Source organism: Nyctereutes procyonoides, unplaced genomic scaffold, assembly GCF_905146905.1.
Source record: "Nyctereutes procyonoides isolate TBG_1078 unplaced genomic scaffold, NYPRO_anot_genome, whole genome shotgun sequence".
Classification (NCBI taxonomy): Eukaryota; Metazoa; Chordata; class Mammalia; order Carnivora; family Canidae; genus Nyctereutes; species Nyctereutes procyonoides.
Genome location: NW_026575033.1, coordinates 12,424,098 through 12,439,807, shown reverse-complemented (window position 1 = coordinate 12,439,807; position 15,710 = coordinate 12,424,098). Strand labels below are relative to the sequence as shown.

The 15,710-nt window shown below is 39.2% G+C and overlaps 1 protein-coding gene and 1 non-coding gene across 5 annotated transcripts in view; both read left to right on the top strand.

Annotated features, from left to right (window-relative positions):
* N4BP2L1 (NEDD4 binding protein 2 like 1) overlaps positions 1-15,710 on the top strand; it is a 32,980-nt gene that overhangs the window by 3,966 nt on the left and 13,304 nt on the right. The gene's annotated exons all lie outside the window — the stretch shown is intronic.
* Positions 4,312-4,441, top strand: LOC129504677 (small nucleolar RNA SNORA16B/SNORA16A family). Its single transcript, XR_008663405.1, has one exon. It is a non-coding gene; the product is annotated as a small nucleolar RNA SNORA16B/SNORA16A family (small nucleolar RNA).

Sequence of the window (15,710 nt, the reverse complement as noted above, 5' to 3'; positions counted from 1 at the left end):
TGAAATAAGATGGCTAAATGGACTCAGGTTGTGTGACAAAACATTTATTAAATAACAAAATAAATGTATCATTTTCTATATAAAAAGTCTTTTTTCCTATGTTTATTCTCAGTTGGACATATATTAGGAAATTTCTTAATACACAAGATTGATTCTAATTGTTATTAAATATAATATTAATTATTAACTTGTTAATTAGCATGTGAACTAGCGTGAGCCACTTGATTCTTCAAAACCTCAGGTTCTTTTTCACTGAAATGGAGCTAATATTTCATTAATAAGTTTGTTGTGGGGATTTAAGAGGCTGTGGTAAACAATGATCCCATAATTATATGTGTGAAAGTACTGTGGAACGCGTGGGCTACTTAACTACCAACAATTGTTAATTATTATTCACTAATCAACAATAATAGTATTTGCTGGGTACTTGAAAACTATTAGTACTTGCTTAGTAAATAAGATTAAGAGAAGGAGCCTACAAATGACTAGTAAGTGGAAAACAATAATTAATACACTGCTATGGGTAAGTTCTAACAAGGAAGAACATTTTATATGCTGTTGGTATTCAAGGCCAGCGAAGTCACTGAGAATGATTAGGGGGGTAGGAAAACTATGGAAGAGATAATGTCTTCCATGTGGAAATGGTTCTTGAACTGGCCTTGAAAATGGGAAGGATGTGGCTGAACAATGGAAAGCATTAGCAACATGAATAAGAAGATAGAGATGAGAGACAGCTGGGTGGTCTACTCAGCTGGTGAGGAGAATGGCTTGGCTGAAGTGGATGGTTTGAATTAGTGAATGTGTTGGTTAGATAAACTCAGGGCCAGATCACGGGGAACACCAAAACCTGCACAAAGAAGTACCAAGTTGGTAGAAGAAATAGGATGCCAACCCCAAGACCCTTTCACTCTCAGCAGATGATCCAGGAATATCTGTTTCCACAGCTGAACTGACAAACTCACCTGGATCTGCATCTGTCCTTTCCTCTTACATCAATGAAAGCTACTGTGGATGATCTGTTTACCTCTGTGCTTTGCACCGTGTGTTTGTGTGTGTGTGTGTGTGTGTGTGTGTGTGTGTGTGTGTGTGTGAAAATGTCCCCCTTTTGAACCATTATAACCATTTTTTAGGTGTACAATTTAGTGGCATTAATTACATGATGTTGTGCAACCATCACCAGTATCTATTTCAAGAAACTACCCATGAAGCGATAACTCCTCATCCCCTGGTAACCTCTGATCTACTTTCCATCATTACGTATTTGACTACTCTAGATACCTCATGTAAGTGGAATCATACAGTATTTGTCTTTTTGTGTCTGGCTTATTTCACTTGGCCTAATGTTTTCAAAGTTCATCTATGTCGTAGCCTATATTAGAACCTCATTACTTTTTATGTCCGAATAATATTCCACTACATAGATTGTCCATTTGAAATGAAATGACAATAGAAGAGGGTAGTTTTTCCTTTTGTTTTTAAGGCCATGTATGAAAAATGTTGTCAACTTTATGTCAGTACCCTGGAATTTCTTTGACTCTTTGCACATCAACCAAAGTCTGAGAACCACACTCTAGTACATGTTGCATCCTTTGCAATATTCCAGTTCCTCTTGGCACCATTGTTATATGGATTCAGTTAGGCTCAAAGGGTGCTTGCTGACAGCTGTCTTGTCTTTTATTCATGTCTCCACATAACATGAAATTTTCCATCAAGAGAAACAGCTTTCCGTTTTTTGGCACTAGAGCTTTCCAAGGAAGTGAGGGGATGCTTTCCTGATGTAATGCAATGATAAGACAGAGATGAGGATGAAGGTATACTTTACAAGCGAATACAGTGAAATATGGCAAGCAGTTGAGAAGAGGGGATCAGTTAGGTTAGCTAAATGGTGAGTAGTTAAGATCCCAAGTCATCCTGTGCTCCACAGCGCCCCTGGTCAGCAGGACTCTCGTAAATCAAAGTAAAGTTAAAATATAAAGTTTGTAGTATTCCAAGTCTCTGTATATGAAAATAAAGTATCAGGTAGGTGACATATCAGATCTTTATTCACTTAGGCCTACTTGGAGAAACTACTAGCCTTTTATATTTTTAATGATTTTCCTCAGGTGGGTTTTAAATCTCCTCTCTTCATTGTGGAGAGTCCTTAACGATACCTCTCTCTGGAGGTTAGGATGAATAAGGACTTATAAATGTTTCACAGAGAGTAAGAATATACAATGCAGTGTGTGTTTATAATTACTTGCTAGAAAGGCTGTCCAACTATCCAGGAGATTCACCATCACCATGGTCCCAGAGCCATTGGGATAGTGGAAGAACACCCTGCTGAATTGGAGCGGTATAGTATTGCAGGTGTGGTTTATGATTAGAGAAGCAATAGAAATAGAGGAAGAAGTGAAAGGGAAAGAATGTTTTCATAGAAGAATCTCAGGACATGCACAAGAAGTTCCCGTAGTCCAAGCCCGAGAAACCAAGCTCTGAGAAGTTAGACATCTTGATCAAGGTCACAGGGATGACTTATTTCTATTCCAGAGCCTTTACTTCTACATGGAATGAAGAGGCTAGTGGGAATGACTCTGAAAGAGGAAGGTTGGTTTTGATCTATTTGATGAAAAAAAAAAAAAAAACCCAAAACACGTACATGGCCTTTATTAAAGGGGCTGAGTTTACCTTGATTTCAAGCCACATTTTATTATTTGTCATGATGATATGTTTCTTTTGATATATATATATATATATATATATACACACACACACACACACACACACACCACGAGGGAATTTATTTTCTTTATTAATGTGGTACCACTGGGGACAATAGGAGGGGATGACTTAGATTTTTTTATTTTATTTATTGATTGAAGATTTTATTTATTTATTTGAGACAGAGAGTGAGGGAGACCACAAGCAGGAGGGAGGAGCAGGCTCCCACAGAGCAGGGAGCCCGGTGTGGGACTCAATCCCAGGACCCTGAGATCATGACCTGAGCCAAAGGCATACACTTAACTGACTGAGCCACCCAGGTGCTCAATTAGATTTTTTAGTAAGTATTCATATTTATCCTGATTATGATGTGTTGGAGAGAGATGTCATCAACACCCAACTCTGGAGGGTCTAAAGCCCCTTCTTCACCGGCTCTCATGATAGGACATTTGTAATTCAATCTAGTTCCTTCCCTCCCTCATGGCATTTCAGTGAACTCTTTTCTATATTATGGCACCATTCTAGGCCCATTCAGACTCTAGAAGAACCCAATAAGAAATTGTCTTCACTCCAAGTTGTTTAAAGAGATTAAAGGCTCTATGAATTGAGGAAATAGTACAATAAGGAAAAACTGATCTAATTTCTAATTGTTCTTTTGTAAGGATCTCTGTTGCATCATTATGGCTGGGGGAGAAGGCTGTTTTTATCAAGGTAAGAGCCTGGGAAAGGGGGAGAGAGAAAGGAAAGAAAGCCCACATTTATTAAGTGCTGACTGTATGCCTGGCACTTCTTATATGCTGGCTCATTGGATCTTTACAATAACTCTACGATACAGTTAATTTCATTTTATAAGTGAGGACGTTAGGATCAGAGGATTACACATTTGCTTCAAAGAGTCCAGATTTCATAATACACAAAGTGGTCTTACCTTACTAGGCATGTTCATGAACAAACACACCTACATCCACTTTTCACAGTTAACTAGGGAATCTTGTTGAGGTATGATTATATAGCTAGGAGGTTTCAGTGTTCTTTTTCCACACTTCTTAAGGGTATGATGAAGCAGCAGGTCTGAGAGGGGGTTTCTCTACTTCCTAACCTTATGCCTTTCCAACATTCTTTGCTCTGTACTCTGGCTTTTTTTCTCCCTTACATTAGCACCACCTGACAGATGCTTATCTATTATCTATTTCTTTTAGTAGGAGGTAAGCTCTGTGAGATGAGATGTGTTTTAAGTTCTGAAATGGGAAAATGTTTTCTCTTCAGCTTCTGAGAGAAGTTCTGGCACCTTGTAGTCCTACATCACTAAATATTTGCTGGATTTATTAATTCCAGGAGCTTTCTACAAGATGTCTGCTCAGTTGTCCTCTCAGTTGTTGGCATGGGTCTTGAGTAAGCACAAAAGCAAACAGAAGATTATTCACCTAAAGAGAGTTAGTTGTAAAACAATGAATGGGCTGTAGAAAATAGACAAGAGAAAAAAAGGGGTACAGCCACCCCCTCCAAAGTCCTCTTCCATCAGAGCACAAGAAAACCATTCCTGTGTTTTACACGTGAAGACATGGGATGTGCCATTTCCACCACCCAGTAGTTACACTAAAAAGAGGTTTAAAAATTAGAATCAAAGATGCAGTTGCTTTCACATAGAAGCAGCAGTCAAAAAAGAGCCTAAAGTGACAGTTTTCCTATTCAACCACTGTTCTGTTGTCTGTAACTGACTTATGACATGTTGGAAAACACAGCTGAAGACAAGTTAGCACAGAGGTAGGTGTGCTTCTGGTTCTTTTTCCCATTCTGAGCACCACAGAATTGACCAACAATAGAAACAGAGGAAACCAGTACTGTGGCTAGATTCTACAGAAGGGAGCTATTCACATGCAAGAGGAAGGAAGTTCTTCCAGATAACGTGGAATGGGACCACACTGGCACTCGAGGGCTGAGTCTGGTTTTGGATCTGATGAACATGCCCTACTTCAGAGGCAGCAAGGGGAAGGGCAAGAGGGAGTGGTAGGACAGTCTGGGAACTCTTCGCTGGAGTCTTCTTAGCCGCTGGGGCTTGATAGTGTCCATGGGGCTGGCAGAGGTTGAGCTCCATCTCTGCAAGGGCAAGGCTGAACCTTGGCACGGTGTTTGGCAGCGCCAAGAAGGTCAAGCCACACCAGACTTGGGGGAGAATGTCCCAGGTCATTTACTGCTGTGGCTCCCACCCCATTCTCTTCAGGCTGTTGAGTCATAGAACTTGTTCCTTACCCACCCCCACCCCTGCCCCCCACCCCAGTTTAAAGTCCTTGAGGAGAATACCAATAACATCAGAGAAAGTGCTGGAATCCAAGAAGAATCCTTTGGGAGGTAAATCCAAGGTTTGGGTAAAATTCTCAATGTACAAAGATGAGTAACTAGAAATTCTCCTCACACAGTTTGGGGCTGTATAAAAGGCGTTTGCATAATTAAGGCAACGGAGTCTAATATTCAAGAATCATTCATATATATATCCAGCAGATATTTATTGAATATCTCTCATGTGCTTGATATTCTTCTGTTTGCTCAGAATAGAGCAATAAATAGAGCAATAAACAAAACAAAAATTCCTGCCTTCATGGAACATATATTCTATCAAAAGAATTTTCTGCAGGGAAGAAGAAAAACTTTAAATAACATCGGCTCTGCTTTCAAAAAACAAAAAAGAAGTCCATCACTATTCTACTTGATGTATATACCCTCAGGCACTGTTGTATAAATGCAAAGGGAGATAGACACACTGATGGTCCCCGAAACCTGTTCATGGTAGGGAAATTGCAAACAAACTAAATGTCACTAGAGAAAAGGACAAATAAATGTAGTTTGTTTATTTTATAGTCAGCTCTGAGACCGGAAGTCTAGGACTTAATCCAGCTGTGCAACTCATGAGTCTTTGTTTTTTCCAGCTTTAATGAAATGTCATTGACACATAACATGTGTTTTGTTTTTTAGATTCCACATATAAGTGAAGTCATGTTGTGTTTGTCTTTCTCTGTTTGACTTATCTCACTTAGCATAATGCCCTCTGGTCCACCCACGTTGTCAAAATGGCAAGATTTTATTCTTTTTATGGCTAAGTCATATTTCATATATACAACACATCTTTGTTATCCATCTATTGATGCACACTTAGATTGCTTTCATATCTGGGGTATTGTAAATAATGCTGCAGTGAACACAGGGGTGCAGATATCTCTTCAAATTGGTATTTGTTTTCTTGAGATAAATACCCAGAAGTGGAATGGCTGGATCATATGGTACTTCTATTTTTAATTTTTTGAGGAACCTCCATACTTTTTTTCCATAGTGGCTGCACCAATTTACATGCCCACCAGCAGTGTATGAGGGACCCTTTTATCCACATCCTTATCAACTCTTGTTATTTTTTTATCTTTTTGATAATCGCCAGTCTGCCTAGTGTGAGCTGATGTCTCATTGTGGTTTTGATTTGCATTTCCTTGATGATTAGATATGACTGTTGGCCATCTGTATGTCTTCTTTAGAGAAATGTCTGTTCCTATCTTCTGCCCATTTTTAAATCGGACATTTTGGGCAGCCTGGATGGCTCAGCGGTTTAGCACCACCTTCAGCCTAGGGCCTGATCCTGGAGACCCGGGATCGAGTTCCACGTGTAAGTTCTTAATATACTTTGGATATTAACCCTTTACTGGATGTATGACTTGAAAATAACTTCTCCCATTCAGTAGGTTGCCTTCTTATTTTGTTTCCTTCACTGTGCAAAACCTTTTTAGTTTGGTGTAATTATATTTGTTTGTTCTAGCTTTTGTTGCCCTTGCCTTGGGAGACTAGTCCAAAAAAATATTACTAGGAGCAATGTCAAAGAGCTTACTACCTATATTTTCTTTTAGCAGTTTTATGGTTTCAGGTATTACATTCAAGTTTTAAACTGTATTTGAGTTATTTTGATATTTTGAGTTTATTTTGTGTATGGTGTAAGAAAGTGACCCAGTTTCATTCTTTTGCATATGGCTGTCCAGTTTTTCCAGCACCATTTATTGAAGAGGCTGTCTTTTCTCCATTGTATATCTAGCCTCCTTTGTTATAGGTTAATGGACCATATAAATGTGGGTTTATTTCTGGGCTCTCTTTCTATTTTCAAAATAGACCTATGTGTCTATTTTGTGCCAGTACTATACTGTCCTGATAACTATAGCTTGCAGTTTGAAATCAGGGAGCGTATTACCTCCACATTGTTTTTCTTTCTCAAGATTGCTTTGGTTATTTGGGGTCTTTTGTTGTTCCATAGAAATTTTAGTATTATTTGTTCTAATTCTGTGAAAAATGTTATTGGTATTTTGATGGGGAATGCATTGAATCTGGGTAGTATGGACATTTTGACAATATTGATTCTTCCAATATGTGAGTATATGTTTCCATTTATTTGTGTTATCTTCAATTTCTTTCATCAAAAATATCCTTTTTAAAAAATGTTTATTTGGGGCAGCCCCGGTGGTGCAGCGGTTTAGCGCCACCTGCAGCCCAGGGCGTGATCCTGGAGACCCTGGATCCAGTCCCACCTCAGGCTCTCTGTATGATGCCTGCTTCTCCCTCTGCCTGTGTCTCTGCCCCCCTCCCCCCCTCTGTCTCTATGAATAAATAAATAAAATATTTTAAAAAAATGTTTATTTATTTGGCAGAGAGTGAGAGAGCACAAACGGGGAACAGCAGAGGGAGAGGGAGAAGGGGGCACCCCATTGAGCAAGGAGCCTGATGTAGGGCTTGATCCCAGGACCCTGGGATTGTGACCTGAGCCGAAGGCAGATGCTTAACCAACTTAGCCACCCCGGTGCCCCGCCCTAATAAATATTCTTACAGTTTTCAGAGTACTGAAACCTACTTTAACCTACTACGTTAAATTTATCTCCAGTTTTTTTTTTGGGGGGGGGGAGGGGAGGATGCAGTTTAATTAAATAAGTTTTTTTTCTTCCTTTCTCTTTCTGATAGCTCATTAGTATATAGAAATGCAAACCAAGTTCTATATATATTAATTTTGTATTCTGGAACTTTACTGAATTCATTTATTAGTTCTAATAGGTTTTTGGTGGAGTCTTTAGGGTTTTCTGTATATAGTGTCATGTCATCTGCAAATAATGACAGTTTTACTTCTTCCTTACCAATTTGAATCAAGCCTTTTCTTTTTCTTGTCTGATTGCTGTAGCTAGGGGTTTCAGTACTGTGTTGAATAAAAATGGCAAGAGTGGGGATCCTTACCTTGTTCCTGATCTTAGAGGAAAGGCTTTTAGCTTTTCGCCATTTAGCATGATGTTAGCTGTGGATTTGTCATATATAGCCTCTGTTAGGTTGATTGAGGTACATCCTTTTTTTTTTTTTTTTTTGAGGTACATTCCTTCTATACCCACTTTGTTGGGAGTTTTTAATAAGTGGGTGTTGTACCACCCAGGGCAAGTGCTGGAGTGAGACAAGGGCCACCTACATTTTGGTTCTCCTGCTATAAGCTCCCCCTGCCGCTCCCCTGAACCCCCCTTCCTTCCATGGGCCCGGACAATCCCACAGCATGATCTCCCTCCAGGACCTACATACAGGCCTCCACTTCCAGCTGAGTTCTTGGCCTCATGGCTAGGACCCCAAGGAGGGTTATCTAGACAAATGCCTGAAGGACCTTCCTTGGGCTACACAGGCTAGCTGTCATGGTGCCTAGTGGCCAGGAGGGTAAAAATGGACATTGATTTTTGTCAAGTGCTTTTTCTGCAACTATTTAGATGTTCATATGATTTTTATCCTTTGTTTTTTTTTTAATTTTTTATTTATTTATGATAGTCACACACACACAGAGAGAGAGAGAGGGAGAGAGGCAGAGACATAGACAGAGGGAGAAGCAGGTTCCATGCACCGGGAGCCTGACGTGGGATTCGATCCCGGGTCTCCAGGATCGCGCCCTGGGCCAAAGGCAGGCGCCAAACCGCTGCGCCACCCAGGGATCCCGTATCCTTTGTTTTGTTAATGTGATATATCACATTGACTGATCTGCAGGTGGTGTGCCATCGTTGCATCCCTGGAATAAATCCCACATGATCATGCAATTTGATCCTTTATGTTGAATTTGGTTTGCTAATATTTTGTTGAGGATCTTTGCATCTATGTCCATCAAGGATATTGGCCTGAAATTTTATTTCTTTTGTGGTATCTTTATCTGATTTTAGTATGAAGGTAATGCTGGCCTCATAAATTGAGTTTGGAATTGTTACTTCCCCTTCAGTTTTTTTTCTCTTTTTTTTCCCCTTCAGTTTTTTTTTTTTTGGGGGGGGGGAATAATTTGAGAAAGGTAGGGATTAATTCTTCTTTAAATGTCTAGTAAAATTCACCTGTAAAGCTCTCTAGTCCTGGACTTTTGTTTTTTGGGAGTTCTAAAATTACTGAATCAATTTCATTACTTGTAATTGATCTATTCAAGATTTCCTATTTTTTCATGTTTCAGTCTTGGAAGGTTGTGTGTTTCTAGGAATTTGTTTTCTTCTTGTGTGTTTCTAGGATTTTGTCCATTTCTTTGTCCAGTGGAAAACTGTTTTTTCAATTTGTTGGCATATAATTGTTTGTGGTAGTCTCTTATAATTTGTATTTCTGTGATGTCAGTTGTAACTTCTCTTAGTTTCTTGTTTTATTTATTTGGGTCTTTTTTTTTCTTGATGAGTCTTTTTTCTTTATAAAGATTATTGATTTTGTCTGTCTTTTCAAAAAACCAGCTATTTCATTGATCTTTTCTATGGTCCTTTTTAAGTCTGTATTTCTTCTCTGATCTTTATTATTTCCTTCCATCTACTAACTTTAGGCCTTGTTTTTTCTTTTTTTCTAGTCCCTTTAGGTGTAAAGTTAGATTGTTTATTTGGGATTTTTCTTATTTCTTGAAGTAGGTCTGTATCACTATGAACATCCCTCTTAGAACAGCTATTGCTATATCCCATAAATTTGGAAAATTGTGTTTCCGTTTTACTTTGTCTCAAGGTACTTTTTGATTTTCTTATTGGTGTGTCCATTGACACATTGGTTGTTTAGTAGCAGTTATTTAGTCTCCAAGAGTTTGTGTTTTTTCTACTTCTCTTAACTGATTTCTAGTTTCATACCATTGTTATCAGAAAAGATGCTTGATATGACTTAAGTCTTATTCTCTGTTGGGTGCATAAATATCTACAAATATTCTATCCCCTTCTTGGATTGACTCCCTTATTATTATGTATTGTCTTTTCTTTGTCTTTTCTTACAATCTTTTTCTTTTTTTAAGATTTTATTTATTATTAATTAATTAAATAATTTATTTATTCATGAGAGACACAGAGAGAGAGAGAGGCAGAGACACAGGCAGAGGGAGAAGCAGGCTCCATGCAGGGAGCCCGACGTGGAACTTGAACCCGGGTCTCCAGGATCAAGCCCTGGGCTGAAGGTGGTACTAAACCGCTGAGCCACCCAGGCTGCTCAAAATATCCGATTTAAAAATGGGCAGAAGATAGGAACAGACATTTCTCTAAAGAAGACATACAGATGACCAACAGTCATATGGAAAGGAGCTCAACAGCACTAATCATCAGGGAAAGGCAAATCAAAACCACAATGAGACATCAGCTCACACTAGGCACTTTGGCCATTATCAAAAAGATAAAAAATAACAGGTAGGTCTTGATGTGAGGCTTGATCCCAGGACACTGAGATCATGACCTGAATTGAGATCAAGAGTCAGATGGTCAACCAACTGAGCCATCCAAGTACCTCCAGTCAAACTAGTTTTGTGTGGTATGAGTATTGCTATTCCAACTTTCTTTTCTTTTCCATTGGCATGGAATACCTTTTTCCATCTCTTCACTTTCAGTCTGTGTGTGATTGGATCTGAAGTGAGTCTCTTGTCGGCAGCATACAGATTTTTTTAATCCATTCAGCCACGCTGTTTCTTTTTATTAGAGCATTTAATCCATTTACCTTTAAAGTAATTATTGATAGGTATGGACTTACTGCCATTTAAAAATTTGTTTTCTGGTTGTTTTTGTGTTCTCTATTTCTTTTTGGTCTCTTGTTGCTGATTGTTTTCTTTAGTGTTATGTTTGGGGGCCTTTCTCTTTATTTTTTATGTTTCTATTGTGGGTTTTTTGTTTAGTTATCAAGAGGTTCAAATATATTGGCCTGTATATATAGCAATCTACTTTTTAAAAAAGATTTTATTTGTTTATTCATGAGAGACAGAGAGAGGGAGAGGCAGAGACATAGAGGGAGAAGCAGGCTCCCTAAGGGGGGGGCCTGATGTGGGACTTGATCCTGGGACCCCGGGATCACACCCTGAGGTGAAGGCAGACACTCAACCACTGAGCCACCCAGGTGTCCTTAATCACTTAAGTTCTGACACAATCTAAAAGCACTACATTTTTGGTCCCCCCACACACATTTTATGTTTTTGATGTCATGTTTTCATCTTTTTATTTTATGAATCTCTTAACTCCCTTATTATAGTCATAATTGGTTTTACTATTTTTGGCTTTTAATCTATACTATTTTTTCCTTTTAACCTTTAGCTTTTAAAAGCGGCCTTTACCATATATTTGCCTTTACCAGTGAGAGGGTTTCCCCCCCCCCCATACCTCTAGTTATTACCTTTTCTTTTTGACTTAAGGAAGAGCCTATGCAATTTCTTGTAAGGCCAGTTTAGTGGTGATAAACACCTTTAGTTTTTGCTGCTGTGGGAACTATTTCTGTTTCAATTCTGAATGGTCACCTTGCCAGGTAGAGTATTCTTGTTTATACGTTTTTCCTCTTCAACACTGTTTCCTGCAACTCTCTTCTGGTCTGCAAAATTTGTACTGAGAAATCAGCTGGTAGTCTTATGGCAGCTCCCTTGTATGTGACTATTTTTTCTCTTGCTGCTTTTAAGATGATCTCTTTAGCTTTTGCCATTTTCATTATGTCATGTCATAGTGTGTATCTCTTTGGTTTCATCTTTTTGGGGGTCTTTGCTTCCTGAATCTGGATGTCTGTTTTCTTCCCCAGGCTAGGGAAGTTTTCAGCCGTTATTTCTTCAAATCAGTTTTCTGCCCCTTTGTCTCTCTGTTCTCTTTCTGGAACCCTTAGAATGTGAATGTTAGTACACCTGATGTTGTCCCAGATGTCCCTTAAGCTATCCTTATTCTAAAATTTCATTTTCCTTTTGCTGTTCTGATTGAGTGCTTTCCACTGTTCTTCCAGATCAATGATCCAAAATGCTATTGAAGCTCTTTAGTGTGTTTTTCAGTTATTTTATTCTTCAGCTCTGTTCTGCTCTTTCTTATATTTTCTAACCCTCTTAAAGTTCTCACTGTGTTCCTCCATTTCTCTTCTGATTTTTGAGTATCCTTATGTGATCATGACTCTGAACTTTTTGTCAGGTGAGCTATTATCTCCATTTCATTAGAGCTTTTCTTGTTCTTTGGTTTGGAACATATTTTTCTGTCTCCTCATTTTGTTTGACTTTCTGTGTTTGTTCCTATGAATTAGGTGAACACCTACTTCTCACAGTCGTGAAGAAATGGCTTTGTGAAGGAGAGTCCTCTGTGTAGATTATGTGTGCCTGGCTGCTTGGTAGGGCAGGCAGAAGCAGCATGGGCTGGGAAGTCCTGGGGGTGCTGCACTGGTGTTGCCTTGATGGGATGGTTGGAGCTGAAGTAGGTGGAGGCTGGTGGGCCCTAGGGTACACCTCACAGGGATGCCTTAACAGGATGTGTGGAGCTGGAGCAAGTGAGCGTGGCCACCCTGGCAGGTTGGCTAGATCAGTTGTAGGCTGGAGGGACTTGAGGGGCACATTGCACCAGGACTGTCATGGCAGGGTGGCTAGGGCCTGCGGGGACATGAGCCAGAGTGTCCTGGGGAACATCAATGTGGGGCTGTCTTAGTGGGGTGGCTATATTGGCTGTGGTCCATATGAGGGGTCCTGTGTAGTGCTGTGCCAGGGCTGCCTTGTGGGACAGGTAAAGCTGGAGCAGGTGTGGGCCACCCTGGTGGGATGGCTGGAGCTAAAGGAGGCATAGTCCAGTGGGGGCTGGGGGTATGCAGCACCTGGACCTCCTTGGCAGGACAGCTGGGTTGGGCAGAGGCTGGGTGGGGGTGGGGGGATACCCAGAACATGCTGTGATGAGGCTGCCTTCATGGGACAGCTGGGGCTGCTATGGTCAGGGGCCTGGGGTGTACAAGGGCCCCCCTAGCAGTCTGGCTAGAGCTTGTGGACTCTTGACTGCACACTATCATGGTGAAAAGGAAAATTTAAAAAATGGCATTCACTGGTACCTCTGATTGGAGAGAGTTACAGCATTTCCCCACTTGTGTCTCAGATACTTGCATTACTAAATGGACTTCCTCTACATATAGTATAGTTGCCCTTTAAACTGCCGTGTTTTTCACTGTGCTGAGGGCAGGCAAGTCTGCATGCAGGACCCTTAGTGATACCTCTCTTCTGTATTGTCACCATGTGTCTACCTCTCTTCTCCTTCCGGTGTGGTCTCTCATCATTTGTGGTGCAGAAGCTGTTTAGTCAGCCCGCCGTTCTTCAGGAGGAATTGCTCTCTCTGTAAGTGTAGGTTTGGTGTCTATGGGAAGAGGTGAGTTCACGTTCTTCCAATGTAACCCTCTTGAGTGGCCCTCTAACAGAGCTTTGTAGTTTGATGTAGTCTCCCTTATTAATTTTTGCTTTGGTTGCTTGTGCTTTAGGTGGCCTATACCAAACAATTGTTGCCAAGATCAATGTCAAGGAGCTTTTCCCCTGTGTTTTCTTCTAGGGGTTTTATGGTTTCAGTTTTTACATGTCAGTCTTTAGTCCATTCTGAACTAATTTTCGTGAGTGGTGTAAGATGGTGTCTAGTTTCATCCTTCTCATGGGCTTATCCACTTGTCCTGGCTCCACTTATCAGAGAGACTGTCCTTTCTTTGTCAAGTATTCTTAGTTCCCTAGTCTAAGAATACTATATATGTATGGGCTTATTTCAGGGCTATCAATTCTGTTCCATCAGTCTCTGCCTGTTTTTGTGCAAGTACCATACTACTTTGATCACTATGTACTATAGTTTGGAATCAGGAAGTATGATGCCTCCATCTTTGTTCTTTTTTTTTTCTTAAGATTTTATGTATTTATTTGACAGAGAGAGAGAGAGCAAGAGAGCATGCACACAAGTGGGGGAAGGGGCAGAGGGAGAGGAAGAAGCAGACTCTTCCCTGAGCAGGGAGGCTGATGCAAGACTCCATCCCAGGGCCCTGGGATTATGACCTGAGCTGAAGGCAGACACTTCACCAACTGATCTACCCAGGTGCCCTTCCAGCTTTCTTCTTCTTTCTCAGGACTGTTTTGGCTTTTGGGGGTGGGGTCTTTTGTGGTTCCACAGAAGATTTAGGATTGTTTTTTCTATTTCTGTGAAAAATGTCACTGGAATTTTGATAGAGATTGTATTGAACCTATAGATAACTTTGGATAGTATGGCCATTTTAACAATATTAATTCATTCAATTTATGAACAAGGAATATCTTCCCACTTGTGTCGTCAATTTCTTTCATCAAAATCTTATAATTTTCAATATACATATCTTTCACCAACTTGGTTAAATTTATTCCCAAATACTTTATTATTTTTGGTACTACTTTGAACAGGATTGTTTTCTTTATTTATTCTTTAGATGTTTTGTTGTTAGTACATAGAAATGCAACCAAGTCCTGTTTGTTGATTTTGTATACAGTCACTGGTATTAATTTCTTCATCTTTAGCACAGGGGTTACTAACAGTCTTATCTCACAAGTCTATCTGAGCATTATATGAGAAATGTAAAGCCATTTGAATAGTGTTGGAACACAGTAAGCACTTTATAAATGTTAGCTATATTTGCTGATAATGGAGTACATAAAGTGGTTAAAAGAAATGGACTAATTCTATATATAAGCATGAATAGATATAAAAATATACTTTTCCTTCATTTATTCTTTCAATAAATATTGAGTGCCTACTATATTTAAGGGAGTCTTCTAGGTACTTGAGAAAAATTAGTGAACAAAATAAAGATCCTGACTTCATGAAACAGATGTAAAGTATACCTCATGCCAGAGGTAGGGAAACAGATGTAAAGTATAAGGAAATTGTATATTATATTAGAAGGTGGTAAGGGTTCTGGAAAAGAGAAAAGAGCGGTATAGTAAAGGTATTGGGAATGCCAGAGTTAAGGAAAGGTTGAATTTTAAGCCAACAAAACAAATATGAAAAAATGTCAACAACTATAGCTCCATCCAGGTGGTAGATATACAGATATTTGTTATTATTTTTCTTTTTCTATATATTTAACTGTTTTTCTTGAAAATTCCTCTCCATGTGATGAGGTAAAAAAAATAGTGAGTCAAATATGAAGGGGATTGACTAAGAAGCAGAAAAGAATTTTAAAAGGAGCTAAATGAGATCTATTTTAAAAAAGAATATAAAAAAATGTTGGACTTTAAAAGTCCATTAGAGATAGAGATGAATAGAATCACAATACAGAAAATCAAAGAGTAATCTAGAAGACAAATGTGATAATAAATATAACCAAATAAAACCATAGTAAATATAACTGAAGAAGTGATTACAGATACAATAGCACATATTTCTGAATTGAAGACTAAATGAAAGTGATAAAAAGATAAACTCAGTACTTAGACATATACTGGTAAGACTGGTACAAAAACTGTTAATTACTCCAATTTCCTGAGTTCCTTTTTGTCGGGTGCGGCAATGTGCCAACCATAAAACTACATTTTCAAAGCTCTCTTGCTTCTTCCACCATGTAGAAGCTGGAACTGCAGTGGCATTCTGTGCCCACCAGGAGGCACAGAATGGAGGAATAAAGGAATGGAAGCCTCTTACTAAGAAAGGTGGTAGCTACCTGGATCTGTTGTTGACCTGGGTCCATCATACCTCTGTATTTTTATATGTAATATATAAATTTTTAAAAGACACTGTTACTGGAGTTTTCTGCTAAGTGTAATTAAGCCCATT